Here is an 18,351-nt window from a genome sequence, read left to right as displayed (position 1 = left end):
CATGTGACCGTGACGTCATCACAGGGCCTGCGCGCCTGCGCGAGAAGGACCTGCCATTACGTCACGGTCATGTGACCGCGACGTCATCACAGGTCCTGCGCGCCTGCGCGAGAAGGACCTGCCATGACATCACGGTGATGTGACCGCGACGTCATCACAGGTCCTGCGCTGATAGTCATACCAACCCTGGGACCGGAAGCTGCCGCGTGCACTGTACACAGGAGCCAGGACTAAGGTGAGTATATGTTTATTTTTTATTTTATGTCACTGGTCAATATACTACATTACTGGGCAATATACTACGTGGCTGACCAATATACTCCATACTACATGGCTGTGCAATATACTACATGGCTGGCCAATTTACTACGTTGCTGGGCAATATACTACGTGGCTGGGCAATAAACTACGTAGCTGGGCAATATACTACGTGACTGGCCAATATACTACGTTGCTGGGCAATATACTACGTTACTGAGCAATATACTACGTGGCTGGGCAATATACTACGTGACTGGGCGATATACTACGTGGCTGGGCAATATACTACGTGGCTGGGCAATATACTACGCGACAGGGCAATATGCTACGTGGCTGGCCAATATACTATGTGGCTGGGCAATATACTACCTAACTGGGCAATATACTACGTGGCTGGGCAACATACTACGTGGTTGGGCAATATACTATGTTACTGGGCAATATACTACGTGGCTGGGCAATATACTACGTGACTGGCCAATATACTACGTTACTGGGCAATATACTATGTCGCTGGGCAATATACTAAGTCACTGGGCAATATACTACGTGGCTGGGCAATATACTACGTGAACATGCATATTCTAGAATACCCGATGCGTTAGAATCGGGCCACCATCTAGTGAACCATAATTGGCAACTTTTTAAAGTTTTAAAGGGAAGATGCAAATTATCCCAATGATCTATTATAATTGGTAAATGTCTCAAAAAATGGCAAAATATGTATTTAGCTTTCCATTTCCTCAATAAAAGTTAACATATATTAAACATTAAAGTATATGTATGACAAAATGTCAACTGAAAAACTTTCCACTCTTAAAAAACATGACTTGATATATGTAAGGCTGCGTTCATGTTTCGTTTTTCCCATACGTCAGTGGCCATGAAAAATGTGATTTGGGCAGAAGCCCAACCGGGCCATTAGATTCCTCTTAGTTCTCTAATTAGAGAACTAATTAGATTCCATGAAACTGAAGCGGCTTCTATGTGGTTTATTATCAACACATTTCGAAGTCATCTGAATTCTTCATCAGAACAAACCCCATTTACACCTTCTTTATGCAGCACAACATTAAAGAGCAGGATAATGTAGGGAAAGAGACCCTTGATCCAATGATTTATCACTTATTATACTGGGTACAGCAGTTGTGATACAATCACAGTTTTTAGATGTAGCAGAGCGCAGAAAGTTAACTCTTCCCACACCACTGATAAGCAGCTTTGTGTGTACACTGTATAGTGATAGTAAGATGCTAATCAGTGCTGGGACTGGAGTTGGACCAGGATGCACATGTGACCTGGTCCGGACAGTGATAATCTCCTGCTGGTAAAACATTCATTTTATTGAAACTAAAGCACACAGCTGAATAAGTGACACATACCTGAAATCAGTGTCTCAGCCCCTACCTCATGCTATCCTCAGATTACATAGCAAAAACCTGTTGACAGATTCCATTTAACATGAAAAGAAAAAAATGTTACGGCTTAGAATATGAGATAAAAATCATGAAGAAATTCACTAGCCAAATTTTTGACCCAAAAGATTGAAGGGGTTGTCTGCAGTCACTCCAGGGACTGGGCACCATATAATTGTTAAAAAAAAGAATTAAAATAAAAAATAGTGATATACTCACCTTGTGATGGCCCCGGAGTCTTCCTGCCTCTCAGCGGTGCACGCGGCCGCTTCCGTTCCCATGGATGCTTTGTGTGAAGGACTTGCAGTGACGTTGCAATCACGTGACGTCATCGAGGTCCTGCACACAAAGCAACTATAGGAACGGAAGCCGCTGAGATCGGGTGACGTCGGAAGGTGAGAATAACCATTTTTTTATTTTTTTTAAATTATTTTTAACATTATATCTTTTACTATTGATGCTGCATAGGCAGGATCAATAGTGAAAAGTTGGTCACACTTGTCAAACACTATGTTTGACAAGTGTGACCAACCAGTCAATCAGTTTTCCAAGCGATGCTACAGATCGCTTGGAAAACGCTAGCATTCTGCAAGCTAATTATGCTTGCAAAACGATAGTTTTTAGCAGGAATATGCATGCCAATTCCGCATGCAATATACCAGCGGCAGGAGTTGCAGAATTGCCGTTGAAATTTCCGCGGCAATTCTGCGACGTGTACACTTAGCCTAAGGGGTCTACATGACAGAAAATACCCAAACTGATACCATTCTAAAAACACCCCTCAAGGTGCTCAAAACCACATTCAAGAAGTTTATTAACCCTTCACATGCTTCACAGAAACTGAAGCAACATGGAAGGAAAAAATTAACATTTAACTTTTTTCACATTTTATTTTAAAACCTATTTTTTTATTTTCACAAGTGTAAAAAGAGAAAATGAAATACCCTGTATGTGGAGGAAAGCCACTGTTTGGGCGCATGGCAGGGCTCAGAAGGGAGGGAGCACCGTTTGACTTTTGAACGCAAAATTGGCTGGAATCAATGGTGGGCGCCGTGTAGCATTTGGAGACCCCTGATATACCTAAACAGTGGAAACTCCCCAATTCTAACTCCAAACCTAACTCCAACACACCCCTAATCCCAACCCTAACTATAACCCTAACCCCAACACACCCCTAACCATAACCCTAACACACCCCTCACCCTAATCCCAACCCTAACTATAACCCTAACCACAACCCTAATCTCAACCCTAACCGTAATCCCAACCATAACCCTAACCACAACACAACCCTAACCCCAACCCTAGCACAATCCTAACACTAGCTCCAACCCTAACCCAATTCTTGCCCCAACCCTAGCCCAACCCTAACCCTAGCCCCAACTTTAACCCTAGCTCTAGCCCCAACCCTAACACTAGACCTAGCCCAACCCTAACCCTAATGGAAAAATGGAAATACTTTTATTAATTTTATTATTTTTACCTAACTAAGGGGGTGATAAAGTAAAGTGGTGTTTAATTTACTATTTTTTTATTTTGATCACTGTTTCAGGGTCTATCACAGGGAACAAAATGAACCAATAGGAAAAATGTCCTATTGTTGCCTGGTGCCGGCCACCAGATCTCGGCGGGCGCACTGCGCATGTGCCCACCATATTCTTCCCGGAATAAAACACCAGGGGACATGACCAGGGATGGCAGGAGGGTCCAAGGACACCGAAGGTACTGGGGGGCTTGGGGGACCCCATTTCTTTCTCCTCTGATATGCTAGATCACATCAGAGGAGAAATTAAATGGAAAATCAGACTTCATTTTTTTGTGGTCGCTGTTATTCCATGAATAATGGTGAGCGCAACACTGGGGTAGGTAAAAATCGACCCCTGGTAGCCAAGACCCCAGAGAATTTGCGATACTGGGGGGTGCTATACAATTAAACCTCAGCATCGTTAAAAAGCGCCGCTGAGGAATAAGTACCCTTAACTACCTCCGTTAAAAGGTGTATCGGCGGTTGTTAAGGGGTTACCGTACGTATGTACAAATATTCATTATGCAAACTAGGGAGCAGGTGACTGAAGGATCAGTGACCTGTCAGCAGTCTGCATTATGAATACCTAATCAGAGCACCACATGAAGACCCCCAAAGTCCACCCCGGAACACCAGCATATCATTAACTGCAAACTGAAAATAAAGATTAAAGAACAACCACAAGATGGATTTCATCAACCAAGGTACCATTGTAATCAGTAGAACAGCACCGACCTGATGCTGTCAGTAGGTTACTATGCACAATCCTGCTGACAGGTTCCCTTTAAGGGGTTACAAGTATGTGAATAAGGTGTGCAGTTAGTCTCTTGGGGCATAGTATTCTGGTGTTGCTCAAACTTTGGCCACTTTATTCTTAAGGGATTGTCCCTTTAAAACTGTTATCATAAAATAGCGCTGCATAGCTTTAAAATATTCATCTCCCTGGGCACAGTGCTGCTCCAGTATTTCTTGATCGTCTGCAGCGGTGACTTCATGTCTATAGAGTACGTGACTGCTGTGGCAAATTGCTGGATTCAGTGGTTGTACCAATGCAGACGGTACAAGTTGCTGAGCCAGGTGACTGGCTGAAGTTACCGCTGCAGCCCATCACCAAATAAGCAAAGCAACTAGGGAAGAGACAGCTCTGAACCTGGGGGGAGGGCATTTTAGAGATGTGCGACCCTACGCTATAAGGCTGTGTGCACACGTTGCAGATTTTTCGCGTTTTTTTGCTATAAAAACACGAAAAAAACGCATACATTATGCATCCCATCTTTTAGAATGCATTCCGCAATTTTTGTGCACATGATCGTTTTTTTGCCGCGAAAAAAACGCATTGCGGTAAAAAACGCAGCATGTTCATTAATTTTTCCGGATTTTTTGTGGATTTCTCACTATATTATTGCATTGGGAAACTCCGGAAAAATCCGCAAAAAAAAACGCAACAAAAACACGGTAAAAACGCGAGAAAAACGCATGCAGATTTCTTGCAGAAAACATCCAGTTTTGCTCAGGAAATTTCTGCAAGAAATCCTGAACGTGTGCACATAGCCTAACAGGAACAACCTGTTCAACTTTCCAAAAATTGCAATAACCCATTCTGTGCCAAGAGCTGAGAAAGGTATTATCATTTATACTTTTACTTCGTAAAATACCATTTTATTAAAACTAGGTAAACTCTGAAGCTTTGTTCACGCAACGTTTCCAGATCCAGACTGGTTTAGACATGATATTGTAAATTTATGCAGTAATTTATTTTTTTTAAAATGGAGCTTAAACACATGCAAAACTAGGAAAATAAAAGCCATAGAAGGGTAAAGGGTTAAAAAAAATGCAGATAACGTATTACAAATAATGATTAGTTTATCGTGGTATTTAAAGTGTTAACACACGAGCAAAACACAGCGATAACCGTGCGATCAGGTAATGTAACACCCAGGACCGCAGACTGTCTACTCCACACTGATATAATCACGTGTGACCGCACAGGCTCCGCTAGGATTCTCGGCTATCACGTGCTGACCCCTGCGCGCCACGTGCAGCAACACGTGACCCTGGCTGTAATGTTTGTAAACAAGTGTCACAGGGCCACGTGAGTTCCAGGGCAAACTCTACAGGCGCTATGCCCAATCAGAAGGGCGAGTCTGATGACTGGCACCTATAACAACCAATTAGCTAGCAGAATCACTAAGACGACGAACAGGAAGCGAAGCCGTGGTGAAAATGATTGATACTTAAATAAACCAATCACGAGATCCGTAGAAGCGTGAGAGGCGGTACCGCCGCATGGTCGAGCCAATAACAGGAGGCATTGACTGTACACTGCAAAGTCAAGGGTGAGAGAGGGCAGGCGATACGTGTGAGGTAAAGCATGACGTACTGGTGACTGTGCTGGACACGTGACCGCTTGCGTTGTTATTAATGTGGACTCCCCAATGACGGCTCAGGGGTGAGGTAGACGTCGACGACGTGTGAAAACAAGCGCCATAATAGTCTCCTCACCACACAGCTGCAGCTATATATGTGTGCCATAGGAGGAAAGTATTTGTGCATATATCTTATTTAGCTTTACAGCGGTGTGTGTATGAAGATATATTAGGCTACGTTCACACTAGCGTTGTGCGCCGCTGCGTCGGCGACGCAACGCACAACGCACGCAAAAACGCTGCGTTTTGCGACGCATGCGTCGGTTTTTGCCGAAAATCGGACGCAAGAAAAATGCAACTTGTTGCGTTTTCTTGGTCCGACGCTTGCGGCAAAAAAGACATGTGTGGCACAACGCAACAAAAAAAAACGCATGCGTCCCCCATGTTAAGTATAGGGGGCGCATGACGCATGCGTCGCCGCTGCGTCGCCGACGCAAACCCGACGCACATTCGCTTAACGCTAATGTGAACGTAGCCTTAGGCTACGTTCACATTAGCGGCGGGCGCGCCGCAGCGGCGCCGCATGCGTCATGCGCCCCTATATTTAACATGGGGGCGCATGGACATGCGTCGCACTTGCGTTTTGCGCCGCATGCGTCGCTGCGGCGCCCGCGTCCGGGCGCAGAGGACGCAGCAAGTTGCATTTTTGCTGCGTCCAAAATCAATTAAAAAAAGGACGCATGCGGCGCAAAACGCAGCGTTGTGCATGCGTTTTGCTGCGTTTTTGTTTGCGTTGTGCGCTGCGGCGCCGACGCTGCGGCGCACAACGCAAATGTGAACGTAGCCTAAGGCTACGTTCACATTTGCGGTCAGCGCCGCAGCGTCGGGCGCCGCAGCGGCGCCGCATGCGTCATGCGCCCCTATATTTAACATGGGGGCGCATAGACATGCGTTGTGCTGCGTTTTGCGCCGCATGGCCGCAAGCGTTGGACGCAAGAAACGCATCAAGTTGCATTTTTTTTGCGTCCAACTTTCGGCCAAAAACGACGCATGCGGCGCAAAACGCAGCGTTTTAGCGTGCGTTTTGCCGCGTTTTTGTTTGCGTTGTGCGCTGCGGCGCCGACGCTGCGGCGCACAACGCAAATGTGAACGTAGCCTAACATACCTCCCAACCGTCCCGGATCCCGCGGGACTGTCCTGATTTTGACAGTCAGCCCCGGGATCCCGGGCGGGACACTAATGTCCCGCACTACATGCCTAGGGCAGGGACAATGCAGGGGGCGGCACCTGAGTAAGGCTACGTTCACATTTGCGGTCAGCGCCGCAGCGGCGCCGCATGCGTCATGCGCCCCTATATTTAACATGGGGGCGCATGGACATGCGTTGTGCTGCGTTTAGCGCCGCATGGCCGCAAGCGTTGGACGCAAGAAACGCATCAAGTTGCATTTTTTTTGCGTCCAACTTTCGGCCAAAAACGACGCATGCGGCGCAAAACGCAGTGTTTTAGCGTGCGTTTTGCCGCGTTTTTGTTTGCGTTGTGCGCTGCGGCGCCGACGCTGCGGCGCACAACGCAAATGTGAACGTAGCCTAACTTAGGTTTGTGGCTGTTTTTTTTTTCTTATACATGCTGGGTCTCCTCCCGACCGATCCCGCGCCCCCCCCCCCCGCCCCCTGTGTGTGCGGCGCGGGGCGGCGCTGCGCTGCCACGCTGGGGCAGAGAGCCAGCAGCGATCAAGATGAGAGGTCAGCGACTCACTTCCTCCTGTGTGTGCACGGAGCTCCGGCTTCTCCTGCTCCTATCTGCTATCCCGGCAGAGAAGGAGAGACAGGGGAGGTGCCGGGACAGTGCAGAGCTGTGAGCAGCCGGAGAAACTGAAGAGCTGCACATGGACAGATCAGCCGCCCCTGCAACACAGAGGAGATTGTGTGTGTGTGTGTGTGTGAGATGTGTGTGTGTCTGATGCTGCATGTATGTGTCATTGTGTGTGATGCTGCATTTGTGTGTGTGTCATGTGTGTGTGATGGCTGGGTGTGTGTGTGATGGCTGGGTGTGTGTGTGATGGCTGGGTGTGTGTGTGATGGCTGGGTGTGTGATGGCTGGGTGTGTGTGTGTGATGGCTGCGTGTGTGTGTGTGTGTGTGTGTGTGTGATGGCTGCGTGTGTGTGTGATGGCTGCGTGTGTGTGTGTGATGGCTGCGTGTGTGTGTGTGTGAGATGGCCGCGTGTGTGTGTGTGTGATGGCTGCGTGTGTGTGTGATGGCTGTGTGTGTGTGTGTGTGTGTGTGTGTGTGATGGCTGCGTATGTGATGCATTTGTGTCAAAGCTGCATGTGTTTGTGAGCTGCGTTTGTGATGCTGCGTGTGTATGTGTGATACTGTGTGTGTGATGCTGCATGTGTGTGAGCTGCGTGCGTGTGTGAGCTGTGTGTGTGCTGCGTGTGTGTGAGCCGTGTGTGTGAGCTGTGTGCGTGTGCATGTGTGTGAGCGTGTGTGTGAGCTGCGTGCCTGTATGTCATTATACAGTATGGAGAACTGTGGCCATTATACAGTATAGAGCATCATGTGCGGTCATTATACAGTATGCAGCATCATGTGCAGTCATTATACAGTATGAAGCATCATGTGCAGCCAGCATACAGTATGGAGCATCATGTGTGGTCATCATACAGTATGGAGCATCATGTGCGGTCATTATACAGTATGGAGCATCATGTGCAGTCATTATACAGTATGGAGCGTCATGTGCGGCCATTATACGGTATGGAGCATCATGTGCAGTCATTATACAGTATGGAGCATCATGTGCGGCCATTATACGGTATGCATGCCGTCATTATACAGTATGGAGCGTCATGTGTGTTCATTATACAGTATGGAGCGTCATGTGTGGCCATTATACAGTATGGGGCATCATGTGCGGTCATTATACAGTATGGAGCATCATGTGCGGTCATTATACAGTATGGAGCATCATGTACGGCCATTATACAGTATGGAGCATCATGTGCAGTCATTATACAATATGGAGCATCATGTGCAGCCAGTATACAGTATGCAGCATCATGTACGGTCATTATACAATACGGAGCATCCTGTGTGGCCATTATACAGTATGGAGCGTCATGTGTGGCCATTATACAGTATGGGGAATCATGTGTGGTCATTATACGGTATGGAGCATCATGTGCAGTCATTATACAGTATGGAGCATCATGTGCGGCCATTATACGGTATGCATGCCGTCATTATACAGTATGGAGCGTCATGTGTGTTCATTATACAGTATGGAGCGTCATGTGTGGCCATTATACAGTATGGGGCATCATGTGCGGTCATTATACAGTATGGAGCATCATGTGCGGTCATTATACAGTATGGAGCATCATGTGCGGCCATTATACAGTATGGAGCGTCATGTGCGGCCATTATACAGTATGGAGCGTCATGTGTGGCCATTATACAGTATGGAGCGTCATGTGTGGCCATTATACAGTATGGAGCGTCATGTGTGGCCATTATACAGTTTGGAGCGTCATGTGCGGTCATTATACGGTATGGAGCATCATGTACGGTCATTATACAGTATGGAGCACTGTGTGGCCATATTTTTTTGTTTATAACTATTGTATATCAAACAGTGTGATCAGCAGTGCTAAATGGGTGTGGTTGGGACGTGGATATGGGTGTGACTAATTATGAATGGGTGTGGTCAGAGGCGTGGCCTAAAATTTGCCCTCTTTCCCATCTTCAAAAGTTGGGAGGTATGTACAGGTCCTTCTCAAAAAATTAGCATATAGTGTTAAATTTCATTATTTACCATAATGCAATGATTACAATTAAACTTTCAGATATTATAGATTCATTATCCACCAACTGAAATTTGTCAGGTCTTTTATTGTTTTAATACTGATGATTTTGGCATACAACTCCTGATAACCCAAAAAACCTGTCTCAATAAATTAGCATATCAAGAAAAGGTTGTCTAAACGACCTATTACCCTAATCTTCTGAATCAACTAATTAACTCTAAACACATGCAAAAGATACCTGAGGCTTTTAAAAACTCCCTGCCTGGTTCATTACTCAAAACCCCCATCATGGGTAAGACTAGCGACCTGACAGATGTCAAGAAGGCCATCATTGACACCCTCAAGCAAGAGGGTAAGACCCAGAAAGAAATTTCTCAACAAATAGGCTGTTCCCAGAGTGCTGTATCAAGGCACCTCAATGGTAAGTCTGTTGGAAGGAAACAATGTGGCAGAAAACGCTGTACAACGAGAAGAGGTGACCGGACCCTGAGGAAGATTGTGGAGAAGGACCGATTCCAGACCTTGGGGAACCTGAGGAAGCAGTGGACTGAGTCTGGTGTGGAAACATCCAGAGCCACCGTGCACAGGCGTGTGCAGGAAATGGGCTACAGGTGCCGCATTCCCCAGGTAAAGCCACTTTTGAACCATAAACAGCGGCAGAAGTGCCACCTGGGCTACAGAGAAGCAGCACTGGACTGTTGCTAAATTTTGCATGTCATTCGGAAATCAAGGTGCCAGAGTCTGGAGGAAGACTGGGGAGAAGGAAATGCCAAAATGCCTGAAGTCCAGTGTCAAGTACCCACAGTCAGTGATGGTGTGGGGTGCCATGTCAGCTGCTGGTGTTGGTCCACTGTGTTTCATCAAGGGCAGGGTCAATGCAGCTAGCTATCAGGAGATTTTGGAGCACTTCATGCTTCCATCGGCTGAAATGCATTATGGAGATGAAGATTTCATTTTTCAGCACGACCTGGCACCTGCTCACAGTGCCAAAACCACTGGTAAATGGTTTACTGACCATGGTATTACTGTGCTCAATTGGCCTGCCAACTCTCCTGACCTGAACCCCATAGAGAATCTGTGGGATATTGTGAAGAGAAAGTTGAGAGACGCAAGACCCAACACTCTGGATGAGCTTAAGGCCGCTATTGAAGCATCCTGGGCCTCCATAACATCTCAGCAGTGTCACAGGCTGATTGCCTCCATGCCACGCCGCATTGAAGCAGTCATTTCTGCCAAAGGATTCCCGACCAAGTATTGAGTGCATAACTGAACATTATTATTTGATGGTTTTTTTGTTTGTTATTAAAAAACACATTTATTTGATTGGACGGGTGAAATATGCTAATTTATTGAGACAGGTTTTTTGGGTTATCAGGAGTTTTATGCCAAAATCATCAGTATTAAAACAATAAAAGACCTGACAAATTTCAGTTGGTGGATAATGAATCTATAATATCTGAAAGTTTAATTGTAATCATTACATTATGGTAAATAATGAAATTTAACACTATATGCTAATTTTTTGAGAAGGACCTGTATATATAGTGGAGTAAATTTTAAAAAAATGGAACATTACTTTTTGACAGAGCAACAAGCAAATGCATTGAAATTTACATTGCAGAAGTGGCTTAACCCCTTAGCGACCGCCAATACGCATTGAAACAGCAGCCGCTAAGGGTACTTATCAGGAATAAAGCTGTAGTGCCCCCTAGAGTTGGAAAAACTCTGATGTCTCAGCTACCGGGGGTAGCTAAGACCCCAGAGAACATGTTCAGGGCTGGCTTTTATAGTGTCAGATCACGTGATTGCCATTATTCAGTGAATATCGGCAATCACATTAAAATAGTGTGTTGGCTGTTACAATGATTCCTTTCACCTCTGACATAATGCCCCCTGAAATCCCCGGGTACCTCCCCCTCTCCCAGTCTTTCCTGATCAGTCCCCCTGGAAAAAAAATGGTGGGCGCGTGTGCACTGCACCTGATGAGATCTGCCAACCGTTACCCTTCAACAGCAGGTCATTTTTTGTTTTGGTTTCTTTTGATCACTGTGATAGATCGTATACCTCAATATATCTCTGAACTAGTCTTCCGATATTTTCCCTCACGTAATCTCCGGTCCTCCCAAGACCTCCTTCTCTCCTCCACACGTATTGGCTCCTCACCCAACCGCCTCCAAGACTTCTGAATATCTCCCATCCTCTGGAATTCTTTGCCCCAACACGTCCAGACTATCAACCACATTCGGATCCTTCGGACGGAACCTTAAAACCCATCTCATCAGAAAAGCTTACAGCCTGCACTGACCCCGCTGCCTCCTCCCCACTACCGGAGCTACCGCCTCACCAACGCCGGAGCTGCAGCAACCCTCGACCTACTGTCTCCTTCCCAACCATCCTGTAGAATGTAAGCCCGCAAGGGCAGGGTCCTCGCCCCTCTGTATAAGTCTGTAATTGTTAGTTTGCTTACTGTAAGTGATATCTGTAATTTGTAACCCCTTCTCATGTACAGCATCATGGAATCAATGGTGCTATATAAATAAATAATAATAATAATAAAATAATAATAATTCTGGTGCTTTGCCTGGCTCTTCCCACTTGCCCTGTAGCGGTGGCAAGTGGGGTAATATTTGTGGGGTTGATGTCATCTTTGCATTGTCAGGTGACATCAAGCCCACGGCTTAGTAATGGAGAATAGTCTATAAGACACCTATCCATTACTAATCCTATAGTTCTATGGTATATAAAGACACAGCCAGAATAAAATCCTTTATTAGAAAGAAAACAAAACACCAGTTTCCATTTTTATTTAAAAATAACAAACAGTTATACTCACCTAATGCCTAATTCCACTGAATTCCTTGTCTTCTGTAAGAAAAAAAAAACCCAACCATATCCCTCACCTGTCCGTTGTTCTGTACCATTACGTAATCCATTTCTGGGGGATAAATAGTTTTACACCTGGACAGTGCCATCCAGGCTGAGAACAACTGGTGAATGAGCTGCTGCCAGTGCAGCATCATTGACCAGAGGTGACATCGTGTTTGCCGCCGGTCAGCGTTCCCAGCAAGGCTGTACTTCGGTGGCCTCAGCACCATGGGAAAAAGTCAGTGATGAGGTCACCGCGGTTCAGCTCAGTGACGTCACCGCAGATAATGGTGAGAAATTCTTACCCAAAAAGTTTCATCCAAAGTTTTTTTTGTTTGTTTTTTCACAAACTTAAATCATGTTGAAGAGATTTTACCACTAGCATGAAGTACAATATGTCATGAAAAAACAGTCTCCGAATCAGTGGGATCCGTTAAAGCGTTCCAGAGTTATAACCTCATAAAGTGACACCGGTCACAATTGTAAAATTTAGCTTGGTCATTAAAGGGAACCGGTCAGCAGGATTGTACACAGTAGCCTACACACAGTGTCATGTTGATGCCGTTATACTGATTAAAATGATACATTGGTTGATGAAATCCGTCTTGTGGTTGTTGTTTAATTTTTATTTTCAGTTAATGAGATCCCCATGCTCCAGGGCGGCCTGTGGGGTGGGGGGCTTTTTATGAGGTGCTCTGCTTACATATGCGTCTGTATTATATGCTTATTACAGGTCACTGATCCTTCACTGGCCTGCCCCCTATTTTACATACTGTATGTAATATGTATTGAAAAAAAAAATCACATTCAGCAGGGAGTCGCCGGCGCTGCAGCATGATCGCATGTATAATATGCATTGAATTATCTTATTTAGTGATATTTTTTTTTCAAAATAAATGTATATCACTGAATAAAATATAATTTAATGCACATTATATGTGCGATCATGCTGCAGTGCAGGCAACCCCACCGGCGCCTGCCTGCTGAATATGATTTTTTTTTTTTTTTTTAATACCATATTATAGTATATTCATTAAGTAAAATAGGACTGCAGGTCACTGGGGGGGGGGATCAGTGGCTTGTCATAAGCCCATACAGATGTATATCTAAGCAGAGCACCACATTAATCCAGTATGACGTACTATCCCGTCGAGGTGACCTGGGACTTAATTCCCAGGGACGGGATAGTACGTCATAGGCGATTGGCTGCGCTCACGGAGGGAACGCGGCCGATCGCCTCCGGGTGTCAGCTGATTATTACAGCTGACATCTGGCACTAGGTGCCGGGAGCGGTCCGTGGCACGTTGACCCCCGGAACACTGCGATCAAACGTGATCGCAGCATTCCGGCGGCATAGGGAAGCATCTCGCAGGGAGGGGGCTCCCTGTGTGCTTCCCTGAGACCCTCGGAACAACGCGATGTGATCGCGCTATTCAGAGGGTCTCCTATGTCCTCCTCCCTGCAGGCCCCGGAGCCAAAATGGCTAAGGGGCTCCTTCCGGGTCCTGCAGGGAGGTGGCTTGCAAGCACCTGCTCAGAGCAGGCGCTGGGAAGCCTGGAGCACTGCCTGTCAGATTGCTGATCTGACACAGTGCTTTGCAAAGTGTCAGATCAGCGATCTGACACTATACTTTGATGTCCCACACTGGAACAAAGTAAGAAATTTTTTTTTAAAGTGTAAAAAAAATAAAATTCCTAAATAATGGAAAAAAATAAAATATTATTCCAATAAATACATTTCTTTATCTAAATAAAAAAAAAACTATAAAAGTACACATATTTAGTATCGCCGGGTCCGTAACGACCCGACCTATAAAACTGTCCCACTAGTTAACCCCTTCAGTGAACACCGTAGATAAAAAAAAAAGGCAAAAAAACAACGCTTTATTACCATACCGCCGAACAAAAAGTGGAATAACACGCGGTCAAAAAGACGGATATAAATAACCACGGTACCGCTGAACACGTCATCTTGTCCCGCAAAAAACGAGCCACCATGCAGCATCATCAGCAAAAAAAAATAAAAAGATATAGTCCTCAGAATAAAGCGATGCAAAAATAATTATTTTATATATAAAATAGTTTTTATCTTATAAAAGCGCTAAAACATAAAAAATGATATAAATGAGGTATCGCTGTAATCGTACTGACCCGAAGAATAAAACTGCTTTATCAATTTCATCAATCGTGGAGCTGTTTTTGGTCATTCTGCCTCACAAAAATCGGAATGAAAAGCGATGAAAAAATGTCACGTGCCCGAAAATGGTACCAATAAAAACGTCAACTCGTTCCGCAAAAAACAAGACCTCACATGACTCTGTGGACCAAAATTATGGAAAAATTGTAGCTCTCAAAATGTGGAGATGCAAAAACTATTTTTTTGCAATAAAAAGTGTCTTTTAGTGTGTGACAGCGGCCAATCATAAAAATCCGCTAAAAAACCCGCTATAAAAGTAAATCAAACCCCCCTTCATCACCCCCTTAGGGGAAAATAATACAATTTAAAAAATGTATTTGTTTCCATTTTCCCATTAGGGTTAGGGTTGGGGCTACAGTTAAGGTTGGGGCTAAGGTTAGAGTTAGGGTTGGGGCTAAAGTTAGGGTTAGGGATAAGTTAGGGTTGAGGCTATAGTTAGGGTTGGGGCTAAAGTTAGGGTTGGGGCTAAAATTTAGGGTTAGGGTTTGGATTACATTTACGATTGGGATTAGGGTTAGGGGTGTGGTTAGAGTTATGGTTGGGATTAGGATTAAGGGTGTGTTGGAGTTAGGGGTGTGGTTAGGGGCATGTTCAGGTTAGAATTGTGGTTAGGGTAGGGTTGGGATTAGGGTTAGGGTGTGTTTGGGTTAGGGTTTCAGTTAGAATTGGGGGGTTTCCACTGTTTAGGCACATCAGGGGCACTCCAAACGCGTCTGATCTCAATCCAGCCAATTCTGTGTTGAAAAAGTAAAACAGTGCTCCTTCCCTTCCGAGCTCTCCCGTGCGCCAAAGCAGGGGTTTACCCCAACATATGGGATATCAGCGTACTCAGGACAAATTGGACAACAACTTTTGGGGTCCAATTTCTCTGGTTACCCTTGGGAAAATAAAAATTTGGGGGGCTAAAAAACAATTTTTGTGGGAAAAAAAATATTTTTTATTTTCACGTCTCTGTGTTATAAACTAGTGAAACACTTGGGGTTTCAAAGTTCTCACAACACGTCTAGTTTCCAATATGGGGTCACTTGTGGGGGTTTCTACTGTTTAGGTACATCAGGGGCTCTGCATACTCAATGTGACGCCTGCAGACCGTTCCATCTAAGTCTGCATTCCAAATGGCGCTCCTTCCCTTCTGAGCTCTGCCATGCGCCCAAACGGTGGTTCCCCCCACATATGGGGTATCAGCGTACTCAGGACAAATTGGACAACAACTTTTCTCATCCAATTTCTTCTGTTACCCTTGGGAAAATAAAAAATTGGGGGCGAAAAGATCATTTTTGTGAAAAAATATGATTTTTTATTTTTACAGCTCTACATTATAAACTTCCGTGAAGTACTTGGTGGGTTAAAGTGCTCACCACACATCTAGATAAGTTGCTTAGGGGGTCTACTTTCCAAAATGGTGTCACTTGTGGGGGGTTTCAATGTTTGGGCACATCAGGGGCTCTCCAAACGCGACATGGCGTCCTATCTCAATTCCAGTCAATTTTGCAATGGAAAGTCAAATGGCGCTCCTTCCCTTCCGAGCTCTGCCATGCACCCAAACACTGGTTTACCCCCACATATGGGGTATCGGCATACTCATAAAAAATTGTAAAACAACTTTTGGGGTCCAATTTCTCCTGTTACTCTAGGTAAAATAAAACAAATTGGAGCTAAAGTAATTTTTTTGTGAAAAAAAGTAAAATGTTCATTTTTTTTTTAAATTCTAAAAATGTTAAATACCTGAAGGGTTAATAAACTTCTTGAATGTGGTTTTGAGCACCTTGAGGGGTGCAGTTTTTAGAATGGTGTCACACTTGGGTACTTTCTATCATATAGACCCCTCAAAGTGACTTCAAATGTGATGTAGTCCCTAAAAAAAAAAAATGGTGTTGTAAAAATGAGAAATTGCTGGTCAACTTTTAACCCTTATAACTCCCTAAGAAAAAAAATGTTGGTTCCAAAACTGTGCTGATGTAAAGTAGACATGTGGGAAATGTATAAAGTATTTGGTGAGACATACAGTACAGACCAAAAGTTTGGACACACCTCATTTATAGATTTTTCTGTATTTTCATGACGATGAAAATTGTACATTCACACTGAAGGCATCATAAAATTATATACTTAACAAAAAAGTGTGAAACAACTGAAATTATGTTTTATAGTCTAGGTTCTTCAAAGTAGCCACCTTTTGCTTTGACGACTGCTTTGCACACTCTTGGCATTCTCTTGATGAGCTTCAAGAGTTAGTCATTATTATTATTATTATTTATTTATAAAGCACCATTGATTCCATGGTGCTGTACATGAGAAGGGGTTACATACAAGTTACAGATATCACTTACAGTAGACAAACTTACAATGACAGACTGATACAGAGGGGCGAGGACCCTGCCTTTGCGGGCTTACATTCTGCAGGATTATGGGGAAGGAGACAGTAGGTTGGGGGTTGCAGGAGCTCGTGTTGGTGAGGCGGTAGCTTCGGTGGTGATGAGGCAGCGGGGTCAGTGCAGGCTGTAGGCTTTCCTGAAGAGATGAGTTTTCAGGTTCCCTCTGAAGGATCCGAATGTGGTGGATAACCGGACGTGTTGGGGCAGAGAATTCCAGAGGATGGGGGATATTCGGGAGAAGTCTTGGAGGCGATTGGATGAGGAGCGAATAAGTGTGGAGGAGAGAAGGAGGTCTTGGGAGGACCGGAGATTACATGAGGGAAGATATATGGAGATTAGTTCAGAGATATATGGAGGAGACAGGTTATGGATGACTTTGTAGGTCAGTATTAGTAATTTGAACTGGATACGCTGAGGGAATGGGAGCCAGTGAAGAGATTTGCAGAGGGGGGAAGCGGGGGAGTAGCGAGGAGAGAGATGGATTAGTCGGGCAGCAGAGTTAAGGATGGACTGGAGAGGTGCAAGGGTGTTAGCAGGGAGGCCGCAGAAAAGGATGTTGCAGTAGTCAAGGCGGGAGATGATGAGGGCATGCACAAGCATTTTAGTAGATTGAAGGTTGAGGAAAGGACGGATTCTGGAGATATTTTTGAGCTGGAGGCGACAGGAGGTGGAAAGAGCTTGGATGTGCGGTTTGAAGGACAGGGCAGAGTCGAAGGTTACTCCGAGGCAGCGGACTTCTGGTACGGGGGAAAGCATGATGTTATTGATTGCGATAGATAGGTCAGGTAAGGAGGATCTGTGGGGTGGAGAAAAGATGATGAGTTCAGATTTGTTCACCGTGAGTTTGAGGAAGCGAGAGGAGAAGGAGGATATAGCTGATAAGCACTCTGGTATTCTGGACAGCAGAGCGGTGACGTCTGGGCCAGAGAGGTAGATCTGAGTGTCATCAGCATAGAGGTGGTACTGGAATCCATGGGACTTTATGAGTTGTCCCAAGCCAAGTGTATAGATTGAGAAGAGTAGGGGTCCATGGTTTTCACTTCACAGGTGTGCCCTGTCAGGTTTAATAAGTGTGATTTCTTGCCTTATAAACCGGGTTGGGACCATCAGTTGTGTTGTGCAGAAGTCTGGTGGATACACAGCTGATAGTCCTACTGAATAGACTGTTAGAATTTGTATTATGGCAAGAAAAAAGAAGCTAAGTAAAGAAAAACGAGTGGTAATCATTACTTTAAGAAATTAAGGTCAGTCAGTCTGAAAAATTGGGCAAATTTTGAAAGTGTCCCCAAGTGCAGTGGCAAAAACCATCAAGTGCTACAAAGAAACTGGCTCACATGAGGACCGCCCCAGGAAAGGAAGACCAAGAGTCACCTCTGCTTCTGAGGATAAGTTTATCCGAGTCACCAGCCTCAGAAATCGCAGGTTAGCAGCAGCTCACATTAGAGACCAGGTCAATGCCACACAGAGTTCTAGCAGCAGACACATCTCTACAACAACTGTTAAGAGGAGACTTTGTGCAGCAGGCCTTCATGGTAAAACA

General features: G+C 44.9%; 1 long non-coding RNA gene across 4 annotated transcripts in view; it reads left to right on the top strand.

The window, feature by feature from the left end:
• The first annotated feature begins 5,299 nt into the window (after positions 1-5,299).
• LOC143815684 (uncharacterized) overlaps positions 5,300-18,351 on the top strand; it is a 358,696-nt gene continuing 345,644 nt past the window's right edge. For 3 of the 4 annotated variants that reach the window (XR_013223781.1, XR_013223783.1, XR_013223782.1), the window contains exon 1: positions 5,300-5,565. This is a non-coding gene — a long non-coding RNA (uncharacterized LOC143815684). The other variant, XR_013223784.1, reaches the window with a different exon arrangement.

Source organism: Ranitomeya variabilis, chromosome 3 (assembly GCF_051348905.1).
Source record: "Ranitomeya variabilis isolate aRanVar5 chromosome 3, aRanVar5.hap1, whole genome shotgun sequence".
NCBI lineage: Eukaryota > Metazoa > Chordata > Amphibia > Anura > Dendrobatidae > Ranitomeya > Ranitomeya variabilis.
Note: the sequence above shows the minus strand (reverse complement) of the source record. Positions and strands in the feature narration are given on the sequence as shown.